At 35.0% G+C, this 16,659-nt stretch overlaps 1 protein-coding gene across 1 annotated transcript in view; it reads left to right on the forward strand.

Annotated features, from left to right (window-relative positions):
* LOC128222101 (uncharacterized) overlaps positions 1-16,659 on the forward strand; it is a 56,198-nt gene that overhangs the window by 11,176 nt on the left and 28,363 nt on the right. The gene's annotated exons all lie outside the window — the stretch shown is intronic.

The raw sequence follows: 16,659 nt of genomic DNA on the forward strand, positions 1-16,659 counted from the left end.
TCCAGTGTTTGTCTGTGAACATTGATTGTAGCGACTTAACAAATACAACTTTGTCGTTGGCGTAAAGAAAAAGGAAAAGACGTAGTTCGTTATAATTGAAAATATCATCGATATTACCATTAATATTTTCTATCAAATCATTCACAAACATCATACAAAATATCAGAGAACTGCAGCCAGTTGTATAAAAGTTGGTTAGATTTAACCGCTGGTTAAAGTTGTCCAGCGGTTAACTTTAACCAAGTTGGCCATTTTATCCAAACTGTTTATCCGTTTGTATAAAGGCAGAAAATGCGGCGGCTTAGTTAACCAACTTGGACAACTTTAACCTAACCAAATATTCATGAAACTTCCCACAATGCACTGATAAACATTGTTCCGATCAGTGCGTGTTTACCGCATTTTTCTGTTAACATCGTTGACTGTTTCGCCATATACCACGACATTACGAAAAGGTCGTTGAATTTTAATGAAAAAAATACCGATCAAATCCATTACCGCGTTTAACACCACAGTAGCGTAAACATGTACTTATAATTGTAATTTACACCAATATATATGGCTTATGGTGTAACTTTGAGAATGAAAATGACAAATGAAAATCTAATATACTGGTATCATGGTACTGTACTGTAGTACCAATTTAATAAAATCGCACTTATCTGTTTCAATGCATATTTCCTCTTTATAGAATTCTGTGCACTTTATTAAATCTGCCCAGCATATTAAAATGGTAAATATTCAACGAAATACCTGAAAAAAACTGTCAACAATGTATACGCTCCTTCTCTCATAAATAGTTTGACAAATGACAAATATTACACAAGCAACATCTCAATGGATTAGCTCATTCCAGAAACAGGGGTGTTGAACTTTTACTTCGCACAATGTGTTTGATATTGCAGCAACTAAAAATGCATGAGCATGCAAACCTCATCCATATAATCTTTAATATACCGTAACAAGTTTTAAGTGAATACTAGCTGCCAATAAATTGTGCTTGCTAACCCGAAATTAAAAGTATCACTTTCATTAAAATGCAATAGCTTCGTACATTCAAGTGTGTGTTTTTTGTGGAAGATGCCATCTAAGGAATGTATAGTCAGTTTCAACTTTGTGCTTGAAAAAATCAAATGCGTTTTGTAAGGGGCCATTCCTTTTGATACTAATTTAATATATTTATCATGCTTTTTTAAAGGTTGACACTAAAACGTTTAGTTTTATATGTTATTCAAAATAGTAGCTTTGACTGTAATAGTATATGGGTATTATTATTCAAATTTAAACTCAGTTATATTATAGGTGACTTTTGGTATCAGTATCACTACAGAGACATTATTAGTTTTTCAGCGTAATATTATATTATACGTAACTTATTCTCTATATGGCCTTAGATAAACCATTGCGTGATTCCATTGCCACTTACAAGGACCACAACACCAACAGACATGGAATATAATTTCTTGTCTTTATTTTCATAAAACTATGTAAATAAATTCCAAGTCAGTGTGTAACAACATACACATGTATTTAAGATAAATCAAATCTTTTTATGTTGAAGAGACATGCACATTTATTAAATTAATAACAAGTCAACAAAACCACACTGTGGCAATAATGTATTTATTTTATCATATTGATATAATATTTTTTTAAAACCAACAATTTATCATTTAGACAAAATGTTATTTATTAAAACCATTTTTAAAGGAAATGCAGTCCTGTGTCAATATCAGAAAACGTGAAATACTGATGTTTATTTTCCAACCCATCCATCAGTGGCGGATCCAGGGCTTTCTAATTGAGGGGGGGGGCACAACTTGTTTTACACATATTAAACTTTTTTTGAAATGCATTTTTTTAATCATATAATGACATGGCATTAACATTTGCTGTCACGGTCAATGATGTTTGGCAGATCAATTTAATTAAAAAAAAATAGCATTTACTGATATCAGATAAACCTTTTACAAAAAAATATCATGCCGATGAGAAGAATTAATCGAACCTGCGTCGCCGGATTTGATTTAGGACTAAGTCGTTAACCGCTCGGCCACCTGAGTTGCACACGTGAGATGTAGAATAAATACTGAATAAACCTACAGTATTAAACTTCGGTATATATTGATTGCACTAAACGATACTGTACTTCGGATGTCATTGTCATTTAAGTTAACTGAAGTAAAAACTACTTGACAACGAATTCCAGAAAGGGTTTCAAATATAAATCATTTTAATGTACGTCACGCACACACATATCTTGTTGACACACAATGACATTATTTTTAAAAGCAAAGACGAACATAAACTGTGCACATGTTAACAGTTTACAACAACTTATATGTCTGGTTTAGGATATATTCTGAAAACAGTAAACTAACCCGTATAGCTGCAGCCATATGTGTTAACTTTTATTCAGGTGTCTGTGTAACATGCGGCGCCGATTTATCATAATCGAATGTTCGGGCCCCGATATCATTTTCAAGAGACTTTTTCGCGTCGTATACTATACAGTATTATACTTTGAAATTGGCATACCATAAATACTTGAACACACGAGAATCAGGTTTAATTGTTAACTTGCTCAAATAATGATATAAACTTTAAATTGTGACAAAACTTATTTGTACAGTTCAATAAAGTTGTGCCCCAAAAAAACATAACTTGCCGGCCGGCTGGGGGGGGGGGCGGACAGGCCCTACGTGCCCCCCCCCCCCCGGCCACTGGCCATTAACTGTCAAATGAGTAGTTTACAAAGAGAACTATTAACATTGAAATTAAAATATAAAATGACTGTTTTGGTACATTCCAATAAAAAAACAATAATCAAACTGAACATTGTTGGTACCACCCATTAGTATGCTAATTTGAATTGCAAGAAAAAGATTAAAGGTTACAAATCTAATGAAAAATATAATAATTAACAAAAATCATTTATTACTTAACCCTGTCAATACAAGATAGGATGTTGACAAGTAAGCCCTCTGGGAGCAGCAATTTGAGTCTGTCAGATGAATTTGGTCATCCAGTGGCTACAATCTGAAGAATACAAAAATGAATATTTTAAATCATAACAATCATGTATGTGCGGTTAGGCATTTGAACACATTTTAAAGGTAGATGAATGATATTATTACCAATGCACGGAAAGCCTCTTTAAAACACCATGAAAACTAACCTTTATAAGTTACAAGAATTGGAATGAAAAAACATGATTTTAATGCGACATAATGCAATTTGGACTCTAAAGTACTCCAATGTTCAATGTAAAACTATAAGCAATAAAGCAGAAGTATCGAAATCCATGCTTTTCATTTGAATGTTCCTGTAAAACTCCATTTAAAATGTTCCCATTTCCCGTATTAAGTGGAGTATTCAAGACAATTTGACATCAGTCAGTCAGACAGACAGACAAACTGATATTCAACATCCTACCCATAACATGTGGTAGGGAAGACATTCTTAATAATTCCTATAAAGTATTGCTCTCACTTTATTATATGATATAAATGTTCATTGTCACTAATGAAGGTTGAATTATGAAGAAGCCAATTATTATATATAAATATATATATATATATATATATATATATATATATTTTCTTTTATTCAAATGACTGTTCTGAGTATACTGCTTTATGTTTTGGAATATGTTTTCAATTTGACAATAAAGTTTTGTTAACAAACTAACCTGATAATGCTATGTATATCCTCACTGCTCTTGGTGTATTAGATCTGGTGTTGGTTCCATTCCCTACTATAGCAGACATCTGTAGAACTAATCAACACTGGTTTTTCCGACTTTGGCTGGTAAAGCCACTCAACTGAAAGATAAATTTATTGTATACAATATGAGATGAATAATGTAACTATCTTTTTTATCTATGACATGTTATTTAAAGGATATAGTACAGTTAAGGTCTCAAATCACAATTATGCTTACATTTACTCATTTATATCAAACACCCACGCACGCACGCACGCACGCATACGTATACGCACACGCACACACACACACACTCACACACACACACACACACACTTATTTATGTGTTTTCAATAATATAATTACATACCACTGAACAGTAGTAATTATCCTCCTGGGTGCCTCTACCAGGGTGAATTAAGAGAAAGTTTTAGAAATAGACTTTAGAATGAGTAAGATTCCTTGAAAATGACGTCATTGCTGTCAATTTGTCGTAATGTTTACACGCGGTTTATTTTGATTGTAAATATGTGCAAATGAAACAAAATACGGTATGTTTAAAGCGAGGGTATATATGCAATGTAAGGGCGAGACCTGCAAGCAATTGTTGGCCTCGACCCAGAGTCGTGACTTGTGTAAGATTATGGAATTATGTGCACACAATAACAAGGTAAATATCGTTCTCAAAATGCAGCTTGTTGTCACTGTTTTTGTTTCAAGGTTCCGTGGATAAGTTTCATGCATAAATTGGGTCACAAATAAGAAATTGTTTTTTCTTACCTCTTAATTCATGACTATCATGGATATCGATGTTATAACATTTGTTTTCTATTTAAGCAGAGTCCATGTGTCTGTAAAATCGTTGAAATAAGTTGGGAATCGAGCTTTGTTTATGTCTTGTCCGCCATCTTTGTTTTGGATAAGTCAGTTAACCATACTCCCAGAGGTCGGTTAAATCTTGTCCAAAAATTAGCCGAATCACGCGCTGGTTAGGATAACTTAATTTTTATACAACCGGTTTTCGGATAACTTGACCAAACCAGGGAGATAACCAAAAGATAACCGCTGGTTAGGACTTATCCACGTTTATACAATTGGCTGCTGGAGTCTCCCTGTTTAACCTTTACTTTTGAGACAAAGAAGGGTGACAACTCTTTCTTAAGTCGTACGCACGATTTCACTGAGTTATGCATTGCTTGTAAGTCGCCATGCGAGTGTGGATATTTCAGCCACAAAATTATTACAGAACAGATTTATTTCAATATAATCAGAACAACGTCCATAGTCTACGAACGCAGCATACAATTTATCATCTGAATTAAGAACTTTATTGATTATTGACTGCAAAAAAACAATTGCCTTTTCTTTTTGGTATCCAAATTGATTTTGACATATTTTAACCATTGTCAACCGATTATGCAACAATTGTGATTTTTTGGCAAGAATGTTTGTAAGTGTTATTCACCTATACATTTCTGCAAGATCTAGGCCACCCTTCTTAAAGACTACTGTTATAATGCATTTCCCCAACAACCTAGATTCCTGTCGCATTAATTGCGTTATATATATGCAAGAGGAGAAGAAATAAAATATCACATGATCCTTTAAATATTTCTGCAGATCTAAACCTTGTTGTTAATTTGTTTAAATACTGAAGAAATACTGAAGAACGCAATTCTTCGTGCGTAAATTCACAAACGAACTCCTGCATACAAGTCACATTCGGGTCAATCATTCATTGTTTGATGAGAGTCTGGCTCAATTTCAAAACATATTTTCAAAGTGTCTAAAGAAGTCATCTATTTTTGAATTATTTCAATTATTTGTATTTGTTTTATTGTGTTTTAATTATATATCAAAATTGCCTTGGATTCGAGGAAGCTACATATCTGATAGTAAAGCCTTAAAGTGAGGAGTTTCGACACATCAATGTTTATGTAGGTAAAACCAGAATTGTTATTTCATTCTGTGTGTGTGTGTGTGTGTTCCTCATAAGTATGAGTGTTTAAACAAAAATAAAACAGGAGCATGATCAAAGAATTCATTCAACTTTAATATATTAAAATTCGGTTTGCATCCTAAGTTCTCAAAGTTAGTTAATAAGTAATCTACAGTACTTCACCCATTTAATGAGCTATAACTATTTTCTCCCTATAGATCGTTTTTAGAGCTCCCATTTACTATCAATAAGCCTGTGTAAATCAACAAATCTAAAACTTTTCTTCCACATCTGTCAATTAATTTATCGATATTATTCTCTTTTTTTTTAATCTTATATCTTCCGCAAAAATGAAATTATTACTGATTTATCTACCAACTTATAAATCATCAATTTCATACGATGTCCTACTGTTAAAGTCACCTGTAAATACACATCTTCTTAAGTACAATAAATGTAATAATCAGTTTCCATAATTTCGAAATAATCAATATCTAACACTTCAACATATAAGGTGGATTATATGTAATGCATATACAAATTCGACATCAATAAATCTGACGATAATTCAATCCATAATATTCCCTCTTGTCTTTTATCAACAATTTTAATGAATCTTTCTAAATTTAACTAAACAATAATTGATATACCTCCGCCATATCGTCCGTTTGATGTCCTTTTAAATGTGTTTCCATGAATGTGATCACTTTAAAGACTATTTATGTTTAGGTCACTTTGGTCTTCATTCGGTATCCATGTTTCATTTCATAAAACTATATCATATTTTGAACTAAATAAATAGAATCCGTATCTAGAAGTTTTCGTTTGAGTTCATTAATGTTCCATGCAATCACACGTAGATTCCCTTGCTGACGTTCCTACTGTCGGTCCTTCCGGGTCCCTCGGTCGATGGCGGTGTAGATGGTGGCCGCGACGGCATCATCCGAGCGCCCCCGGTGCAGCTGTCCGTCCACAAAAAAACTTGTCGTTGAAAGACAGAAAGACTCATGCTCTAGAGTTTCTGCATGAGCGGATGGATCTTTCGGCGGCGTTCACGATATTTATAGGGGAATTTGTATGCCGATTTCTAGATTGTAGGCCTAAAGGTCCTCCCGTTTCTCGTAATACAACTTTCTAACTGTTTCTCGAGTTTTGAAGGCACTGAATCTAGCAATGATGAGCATCAGTTGTTTGGCACGTTTATTCCCGGCACGTTTTGCCCAGTCAAAGCATATGCCTGTAGCATTTAACTCACTCAATATTTATGCGAAAAGCTACAGAACCAAGCAAAGTAGCAAAATGTTTAAACATAAACCCGGTATAATGGCACTGGGTAAACGCCAAAGACATATAACATAAAATAACAAACAAGAAACATGAAAGAACAGCACAAAATTCCACAAACAGCACAGAACCCGGTAAAATGGCAATGGGTAAACGCCAAAGACATATAACATAAAATCACAAACAAGAAACATGAAAGAACAGCACAAAATTCCACAAACAGCACAGTGCATACCAAGATACCATATCAATAAGTGTTAGGTACCGCCTTGTAACGAACCCAAGGAATTCACAAGGAATTGCGTTCACACATTCCTCTCCTTCTGATCTGCTTGGCCATAAAATACAAGGTTCTGATTCATGGACTTTTCCTCAAGGTCAAGTAGCTTGTCTTCCATGCTTGATTTTTCCTTGCTCATTTTTTTCTGATTTCAGAATTAAGGTTATCGCATTTAATGTTCATCGGTTTTGTCATGTCTGTGGCAAAGCGTTGGTCCTTTTTTTATATCACCATGACTTCCCGACTAATATCTGCATTTTTTTTTCAGGTTTTTTTATCGTTCATCAAGAGTTTTTAAGTAGTCTCTAAATATGAAGGCTTTTTTGTTGATTGTTTTTACTTGTTTTTCTACATTATCAATCTTAGAGATTTTATCCATAATGTGAGTTATATCGTCGATGATTTGGCTAACCGCTTGTGGTCCTCCTTGTGCTGTGAACATCACCGTGGCTACCAGGAACAACCCACCGTGGGCGAATGGCGGGCTTGATGCATAGGGCTGCGCCTTTGCGCTCGGAAAACCGATGAGTTTTGCATATTGGTATCAGGTAAAATGTTACTCCAAAAGGATAAATTGTTAGCCGAATTAAGGATTAGGTATTGCTGACTCGGATAATCCTTAATACCATCACTCGGTGTAATGGGGAATCTTTTTTCGTGATCCACGTGCTCATTTACCTGAGTCGTCAAACTGCTAGTTCTCTTTCGTGGTCGTTTTCTCTCGGGTTTCTAATTTAGACATGATGAAAATGTCTTTATTTTTCTATCCATACTTAATTTTAAGAATAAACACTCAGTGTGGCAACGATTTTAAGATATAACCTACACTAAGCTACTGCAGTTAATGATACATGCTTGAATGTCAAACTGTTCAAATGATTATTAGGATAGTAAATTATAGTTCAAAACATTACATGCTTGAAGGTCGGAGAATTAATAGGGTAGCCATTGTAGTTAATAATACATGTTTGAAGATCAAACTGTTCAAATGATAAATAGGGTAGAGATCGCAGTTAATAATACATGCTTGAAAATCGAACTGTTCAAATTAATAATAGAGTAGCGCTCGCACTTAATAATACATGTTTGAAAGTCAAACTGTTCAGAGAATTAAAAGGGTATTTAGTGAGCGATACCATGCACAGTGTACAGTTTGGTTTTTCGAGGTCCCAGCTATCATCCATACTTCAATGTGTAAACGACCAAGATGGAATAGCAGTATGAGCAGTACATCAGTATCTGGACATTTGTTAACTATTATGTCATAACCTTGCTCTCTCGGTAGCGTTTCTGTCCTCGTTTGTAATCATTCGAAAAGGAAACACGCGATATCAGCTATGTTCTCACTCATTGTGAAGAAGTTAATCCATGATTCTTGCAGGGATAAAAATGGACCAGTAAGCAATCTACAAATTAATCGTCGTTACACGGATCGATTGCCTCTTGCACCTGCCCTTATTTATGTTTTCCTGTGTATCTGTCGATTTCTTCTTCGATTATTCGTGTAAGTATTTCAATATACACTGGACAAACATGTCCGCATACCCTCAAAATGTGACGCAGTCATCTGATTTACCTTATGCCTGAGTTAATGCATGACCATCAATCAATGTAAGTGAAGATCTTCGTACCAACAAAGGCACAAAGGGTACTGCAAGCAGATCAGATTTGGCTGTTGGATTCATAATTTCACGAACTTTTGCAGGCAAAAGTATTACGGGTGACGGCTCCTATTTGAACAGTTCTTTCAGCATTTGCAGCGTTGAAAAGTCGTTGCATCTGCCCGCCCTTATTAACTTTGTGGTTTATGAAATACAGTTTCAACTACTGTGCTGTTGTTTTGCATTTTTGTAACAAAACAACACAGAAATATAGAACAGATTCAAAACAAAGCTTGAAATATGTTTTAAATGATTACACCTAAACTTACCCTTCTCCATACATTTTAAATGCCAAAATTACATCTGAGCAGAGTAAGATGCATCGCTATTGAATCTTTCAAATGCCTGTACGGTATCCCACAAGAATATGTTCAAAATCGTGTAGCTTTTAAAACATGAAATTTTAATCTCTGATATATAAACTGTATAGATGTACCATATGTTAAAACATCTAAATATGGGAAAAGCTCTTTCCGCTTTGAGGCCAGTCAGGTATGGAACAGCTTCCAAATGAAATTAGTGCTCTCAAAACTACATGGAATTTAGAAGGCCGATACGTACCCTGACAATTCTCTCTTCTAAATGCTATTTTTTCATAACTTAAAAATCAGAAGAAATTGAATATTACAACGTGTTTCACTGAATATATTTTAACGTTTTTCCCCACGGAAAGGACTTTGATGGGATGGTCTACACCCATTGGACCAGATGTGGCTTTCCAATAAATATATAAGCAGGCATTTTAAATATGAATAAAAATTAAAATAATAACGGCTAAAAATTATTCATGATTGTTTCAAGTTTATATATTATTAAAATTTGCAAACACATGCAACTTCTTCCGCAAGTATTTGTTACGAATTTACGATTTAGCATTTTCAATCAACAGTATGTGCTGAGATTGTCAGGGCGATTGCCGGGCAGAGATTTGAATGAATGAATGAATGAATGAATGAATGTAAATATTTGTATAGCGCATTATAAAACAAGTTTCTAAGCGCTGCACACGCGAATTAACAGGTTAAAAAGTCCACATCATTCCACTGATACGCCAATTTAAATAGGTGAGTTTTTAAAGCCTTTTTGAAAACTGTCAGGGAGTCAATGTGTTTAATTTCTACTGGCAGGCTGTTCCAAAGATTGGCTGCACATTTATCAAATCTCTTTTCACCATATGTTTTAGTTTTTGTATGTGGAACGTTCAGTAGCTTAGCAGAGTCTGATCTCAGAAGTCGTTTTGGCTGGTATTCACTAATTAGATTGTTCATGTATACAGGAGCAAGTTCATGTCTGATTTTGAAAGAGTACAGTATGACTTTGTACTGTACTCTGTACGGAACCGGGAGCCAGTGTAGAGAATATAGAACCGGGGTTATGTGGTCACGCTTCTTTGTAAGCGTGATTAAACGAGCGGCAGTGTTCTGGATGCGCTGCAGTTTGTCGATTACTTTGCAGTTTGCACCACATAGCAAAACATTGGCATAGTCCAGCCGAGAGGTCACGAGAGAATTCACAAGTGTTTTACAGGCATTTATGGTAATGAATGGCCTAATCCGCCCAATATTACGCAGATGGAAAAAACAGGATTTTGAAATTGCATTAGCCTGTTTGTCCATGTTTAAAGTTTTATCAAAGAAGGCACCTAAGTTTTTCACAAATGATGATTCATGAACAATTGTTCCGTCAAATTGTAATTTGCAGCCAGAAAAATTATTTACTTGATGTTTTGGTGCAAAGATGATGAGTTCAGTTTTGTCCTGGTTGATCTTAAGCATGTTCAGGTGCATCCAGGAACTGATGTCCGACAAGCACGCTTCAATTGCTGTTACTACACTAGTCCAACTGTCTTTTGGTTTAATGACAAGGTAGCATTGCGTATCATCAGCATAACCATGGTGTAGCATGTTGTGGTTCTTACATATATCCCCTATTGGTCTAGAGAACATACAGTATTTTCTCGGTCCCAGTACCGAGCCCTGAGGAACGCCAAAATGTAAAGAGGTTTCGTCAGAAACAGCCGACCGAACTGCAACGCGTTGAGACCTATTACTCAGATAAGAGTGAAACCACAGCAGGGCAGAGCCAGATATTCCATAGGCATGTTCCAAACTTTTAAGTAGAATAGGATGGTCGATGACATCAAAGGCGGCAGATAGATCTAACATTATCAAAACCACACATGAGTTATTGTCAAGTGCGGCCGCTATGTCTTGGTGGACTCGTAGAAGTGCTGTCTCTGTGGAATGTCGTGCACGGTACGCAGATTGTAAATTGTCATGTAATGTATTAGTGTCCAAGTGATCCTCCAGCCTTCTTGCTACCACTTTTTCAAGCACTTTAGACAGAAAAGGGAGGTTTGATACAGGTCTATAATTACTAAATGTATCGTGATCCAACCCAGGTTTCTTTAGTAAGGGTCGTACAATGGCCTGCTTAAATTGAGTAGGTACTTCAGAGTTCAACAATGATTGATTCATTATAGCTGTGATGATTGGGAGGAGACTATCTAGACAGGGCTTCAACAGAGATGTTGGAATGGGGTCCAGTTCACAAGACTTTGCAGATGCATGTATGATGGTTTTCCTAACCTCTTCAGGAGTAACAGGAGCCAGGGCTTCCATGCGCTTTCCAATGAACTTAACATCAGCCCGAAGGACAACATTGTCAGTCTGATTCTCACTCAACTTGTTACGGATACTGATAATTTTTCCAATGAAAAAGTCACAAAATTTGTTTGCCAAAGATTTGTCATTATCGGTGGATGGTAACACCGTATCTCGCTTACAACCCATGAGAGTGTTTGTGAGTTTAAAAAGGTGACGCCGATCGTTACTGTTTTCTTCAATTTTGGATAAATAGTAATCCTTTTTGGTCTGTAGCATAAGTTTATTATAGATAATACAAGGTTCTTTGTATATCTCTGTATGAACTGTCAAATTAGATTTTCGCATCTTTCTCTCAGCCTTACGACGGTTCCTCTTAGCAGCACGGAGACTATCATTATACCATGGTGTGTTTTGCCTGATGGTTATCACTTTGGTTTGTAATGGGGCATGTTTATCTAACAGCTCCTGGAGGCCTGTATTATACCTCTCTACAAGTTTCTCAGTCGTACCCTCTATGGACTGCAGCGTTTGTGAATTGGTGATATCTGTTACAAGATCGTCAATACATATATCACGGAAGGCACGAAAAGATTATGTTCTCTTTTTGGCTTTTGAGTTTGTAGATGGGTGCATATGGCAAGATGATCACCAGATGGGCAACCTTTAGAGTCAAATAGGCCTGGATTCTCTATCACGGGAGTTTCTTGGAGTAGAGAGCTACTTTGTCTGGTTATGAGTACATCCAGAGTGTGACCACGATAGTGAGTTGCACCAACTACATGTTGGGATAACCCATGTACTTCAAGAGTCTCAAGGAACTTCTGACTGTCAACGTTGGTAGAGTCATCGAGATGAAAGTTTAGATCACCTGTTAAGATGATTTCATCTGGGCTCAAAGCTAGTTCATCTAAATATGATGACCACTCCTCGAAGAATGTTGCAATGTGAAAGTTGTTGCCCTTTGACACAGGAGGTCTGTATAACGAACACAAGATAAAATGTGAGCTATTGGTACTGATGTCGCATTCCATATGCTCAAAATGTGTTGCCTGTGTAAACGATTCTACAGACTTAACGTTGATGGTATTTTGGTATACAAGTCCTACACCACCACCCCTCCTCTCTGATCTAGAGACATGACAAAAGTTGTACCCATCTGGGAGGATCTCTGATATTACACAATTGTCGACAGCAGTTCCTAACCAGGTTTCAGTCAGAACAAGCAAGTCAATGTTTTTATTTACTATGAAATCATATATAGAAAGTGTTTTGTTTTTGATTGAGCGGCAGTTCAAGGTATATAGAGACAAACTTCCTGAAGTAGGCTGAACATCTTTGCTAGCAACCTTCAATTGTCTCTTTCTATGGGCGTTTGTAGAAATTGTGTGATCCGCTTTAATTGGTATCAAGTTTGTCCAATGAATACCAGCATTAGATCTTGCCCTCAGGCGACCGGCCCGTTTACCTCTATATCGAAGGATATTGAATGACTTAAGCCTACTTAGTACTTCTATAGATGGTAATATACTCCTTCTAGGTGTAGATCTTAAATCCAATAATTGGTCTCTATTGTATGTAATTGCCATGTCACATGGTGAGCTGTTGATCACTAAATGTGTTGAAACTATGAAAACAAGTAGATCCAACATTGTTCAATATTGAAATATTAAAATCAATGTAACTAATTAATCCAGTAATAATTCCACAAATCAAACTCATGAACATGATGGTATCTACTTCACAAATCACTCTGCCAAAAATCCAAATTTTAGAATCACTAGTTTTCACATAATAATCCAAAATGTGAGAGAGCAAAAGGATGGTAACCTGTAGGTAAAGATTGGCTCAATTATAGGAGCAGCTTTGCCTTTGAACGTTACTGTTTCTAAAACTATCATAAGTTTTTTTATAACATGATGAATCAAGTACCCGATCTGAGTAGTACTTTCCAAGCAATCTATATGAATAATTATAACATTTTACCAAATTCACAGCACTGTGTAGACATTGCTAAAATCTATCTAAAATCTAAAATTTGATGCATAAACAAATATTTAGAGACAGCTTTTTTAAATACTTGTGTGAATATTGTACATAAATGCTTTTACTTCCAGGTCACTAGCTCTGGAATTCATGTCGGAAAATACCTCATTAAACTTATGCTTTTTATAAACAGGCACCCGACTTTAATAAAGAATATTGTATCATGCGTCTTGTAACACTAGAATCAACAGTGTATATTTGAATAATGGATATTCTGTTTAGAAATACTGTAGCCTAACGACAGTACAAACAAACAAAACAGATGACGTTTCGTTATACGAAACTAATGGCATACAGGAGCATAACTAAGCGATTTCTGATAATAATTATGCATGCTTCATTTGTTTTCGGATATCGATATTGGACAAGTGTGGCCGTTCTGTAGAATTAGATATTAAGTTTACAGAACAGTGTGTGTGCTTCAGTTAAAGTTGTAACACACAAACAAAAGGTGTTCTCAATATGTACTGAGCAAAAGGAAAATAAAACGTGATCATAACTTTATGTGTAATGTTGGTTTTATTTTCAAAGCTGATGCCCGGTAACTTTCTGTGTTTCGGAATGATATGATATGGCAAGTACAAACCTATTTAGTCAAATGTTACTATATATAGTAACATGTGTATAGTTTATTTAACTACAATTTCTACCCTGTTATTCTCTGAACAAAAATGATATTCAAGCATGTACTATTAATTTCAATCTCTACACTACTAATTCACTGAACAGTTTGAGCTTCAAGAATGTATAATTTGATCTTGTAGGTGCAAGAGCTCATGTAACACCATGTGTACTACAAAGTGTTGATATGAGAATAGTTTGGAAGAAAATAAATGTCTTTGACCTCACAAAACAGTTGAAATTGAAAACACACTGTACAAAGTGCTAGAAAGGTAAAGCAATATTTATGCGAAAACTATAAGCTGTGTACTATAAGGTACACAATAAGCTGTGTATTGCCAGTAACTTATCTGCTTTTTTGCACATTTTAGAAATCTGGGCATCACACTTTAATAAACGATCTACGTCAACGCCTAGAAATTTAATTTTCGCATAATAAACAATAGTTGTTATAAGTATATGAAAATGTTTTACTTCTTTAACAAACTTTGAGTAAACTTAATATGCTTGATATTTGTCAGGGTTAGCCTTATTATCTTGGAAATAAACCAGTTGTCACTTTCATCGCCAAGAGTGGTCTGAAATACATCAAAAGGATTGAGTCCCACTCATTGGTAATTTGACCAAGTGTGAACCGTTGTTTTCTTTTATATCAAGTGTATAGTTGTGCACAAGTTTATATGCTTTGGCTGAATTATCATATGCATTTCGATTTAGCGTGTCTAGAATGAGATCATTGGACAGCCATTCTCATGTTTTTAGAGTTCCATTAGAACTGCGTCTACATATTTGATATCATCAAGGTATTTTTTCCGGTCTTCCACCACCTTTAGCATGGGGTTCTGAAAACTTCCATGAAATGATAAAAAATTACTTATCAGTTGCCCACTAATAACCAGTGCATATATTTCGGACATTGATGATTAAATACTGACAGTTCTATAGTATTTTTCTATAAAGGGGTCATCTTTCTTGAAAATAGGGGTAGCTTGTGGTAGCTTAGGACTATTTGGAAATTTTACTTGGCTTATGATTTCATTGGCCATGTTTTGAATGGGAACGTTTATATTCCAGGTGCTTTTATGGATTTAACATATCAATTGATTTTGCAATGTCTTTATCGGTGAATCGGTTTAAGTGGAAATTAGGTGACATTTGTAATTTGTCCTGTTTTTTTTAGACTAGGGTGATTATCTATAAGCTTAGTTCAGGATATCATCCATCCATGGTTATGTTTTAGATGTGGCAAAATTATGCAAATGTTTTGCGTTATCTCAATGTGACGTACATAATATTTCTAACGAGTATCCATTATGGCATTTAAAAAAAGAACGTACTTGAACCTTTTTGGAACATGTATACCATTTTGGTTAATATGCCCTTTAATAATTCTAAATAATAAGAAAAGTTTATATTGTAAAATACTACTATATAAAATCCCCGACTTAAGATACTGTTTGTATTTAATGACTTGTACAAATAGTTTGATTATACGTAACGTGTCAATGTTTATAAATTAGGCAGTGAGAATACATTTAAATTGAAGTTAAGTTTTGAAATCATTACATGTAATTTTCATTATTTACCTCGGTTGTATTATAAACGTATGCTCGCGTGTTGTTTTATGTGCCGGAGGTATTTTAATACTATAAACTTACAATTTAACTGAATTGGCCATCATTGCTTCTCTGAAAATGGTTTTTGACATTCAACTGGTTTATTGCATATCAAAGCGGATCATACTGATATACTGAAATACAAAACTAAAGTGCAACAAACACATCAATACTATAATCCAGATGATCATTAAACAATCCACTAAACACCTTCATTGACACTGTTTTCAAGTTTATTGTGCTAATAAATAATGAATCATGATGGCCGCAACATTTGACATTTTACTGTAGTTCGGTTTGCATTAATGCGGCTGTCGATTTCTTGTTTAGGATATTGAGGGGACAGGGGGCATTTTGAATTTTGATCTTGCTTTTGTTATGTTGACACTGATTCCGACATACATGATAGTGTTCACTTATTATTGTTGTTTCTTGCATTGACCCTTAAACAATTTAAGTAAATTGCAAAATATAAACATTATGCGGTCAACCAAATATTATAATCAAATGTGCGATTGAATATATATTGTAGGATAAGTAAATAAAAAGATACGCATGTGTTAACTTGATCGTTAAGAAAGTGAAATGAAGTATGTTTGAACTAATCAATCTTAAAAAATCAATTGTTCGATACGACTGGTGATAGGATGTGGCCAACTATAACAATCTTTCTTGAAATCTAAAGAAACAGTTCCTTTAATGATACACTTACTAAAATACAATATATTTCAAAGATATCCTTCTAGAATACTGTCTTTGACATCAATATTTTATCCACAGTGTATGTCCGCATTAACACACGTCCATCAACCTCCATTAATCTCCGAATAAAGGAAATGATGTGGCATATCCCTTTAAAGATATCACTCAGGCTGATCATCACCCCCCCACACCCTTGTAATC

Source organism: Mya arenaria, chromosome 16 (genome assembly GCF_026914265.1).
Source record: "Mya arenaria isolate MELC-2E11 chromosome 16, ASM2691426v1".
Taxonomy (NCBI): Eukaryota; Metazoa; Mollusca; class Bivalvia; order Myida; family Myidae; genus Mya; species Mya arenaria.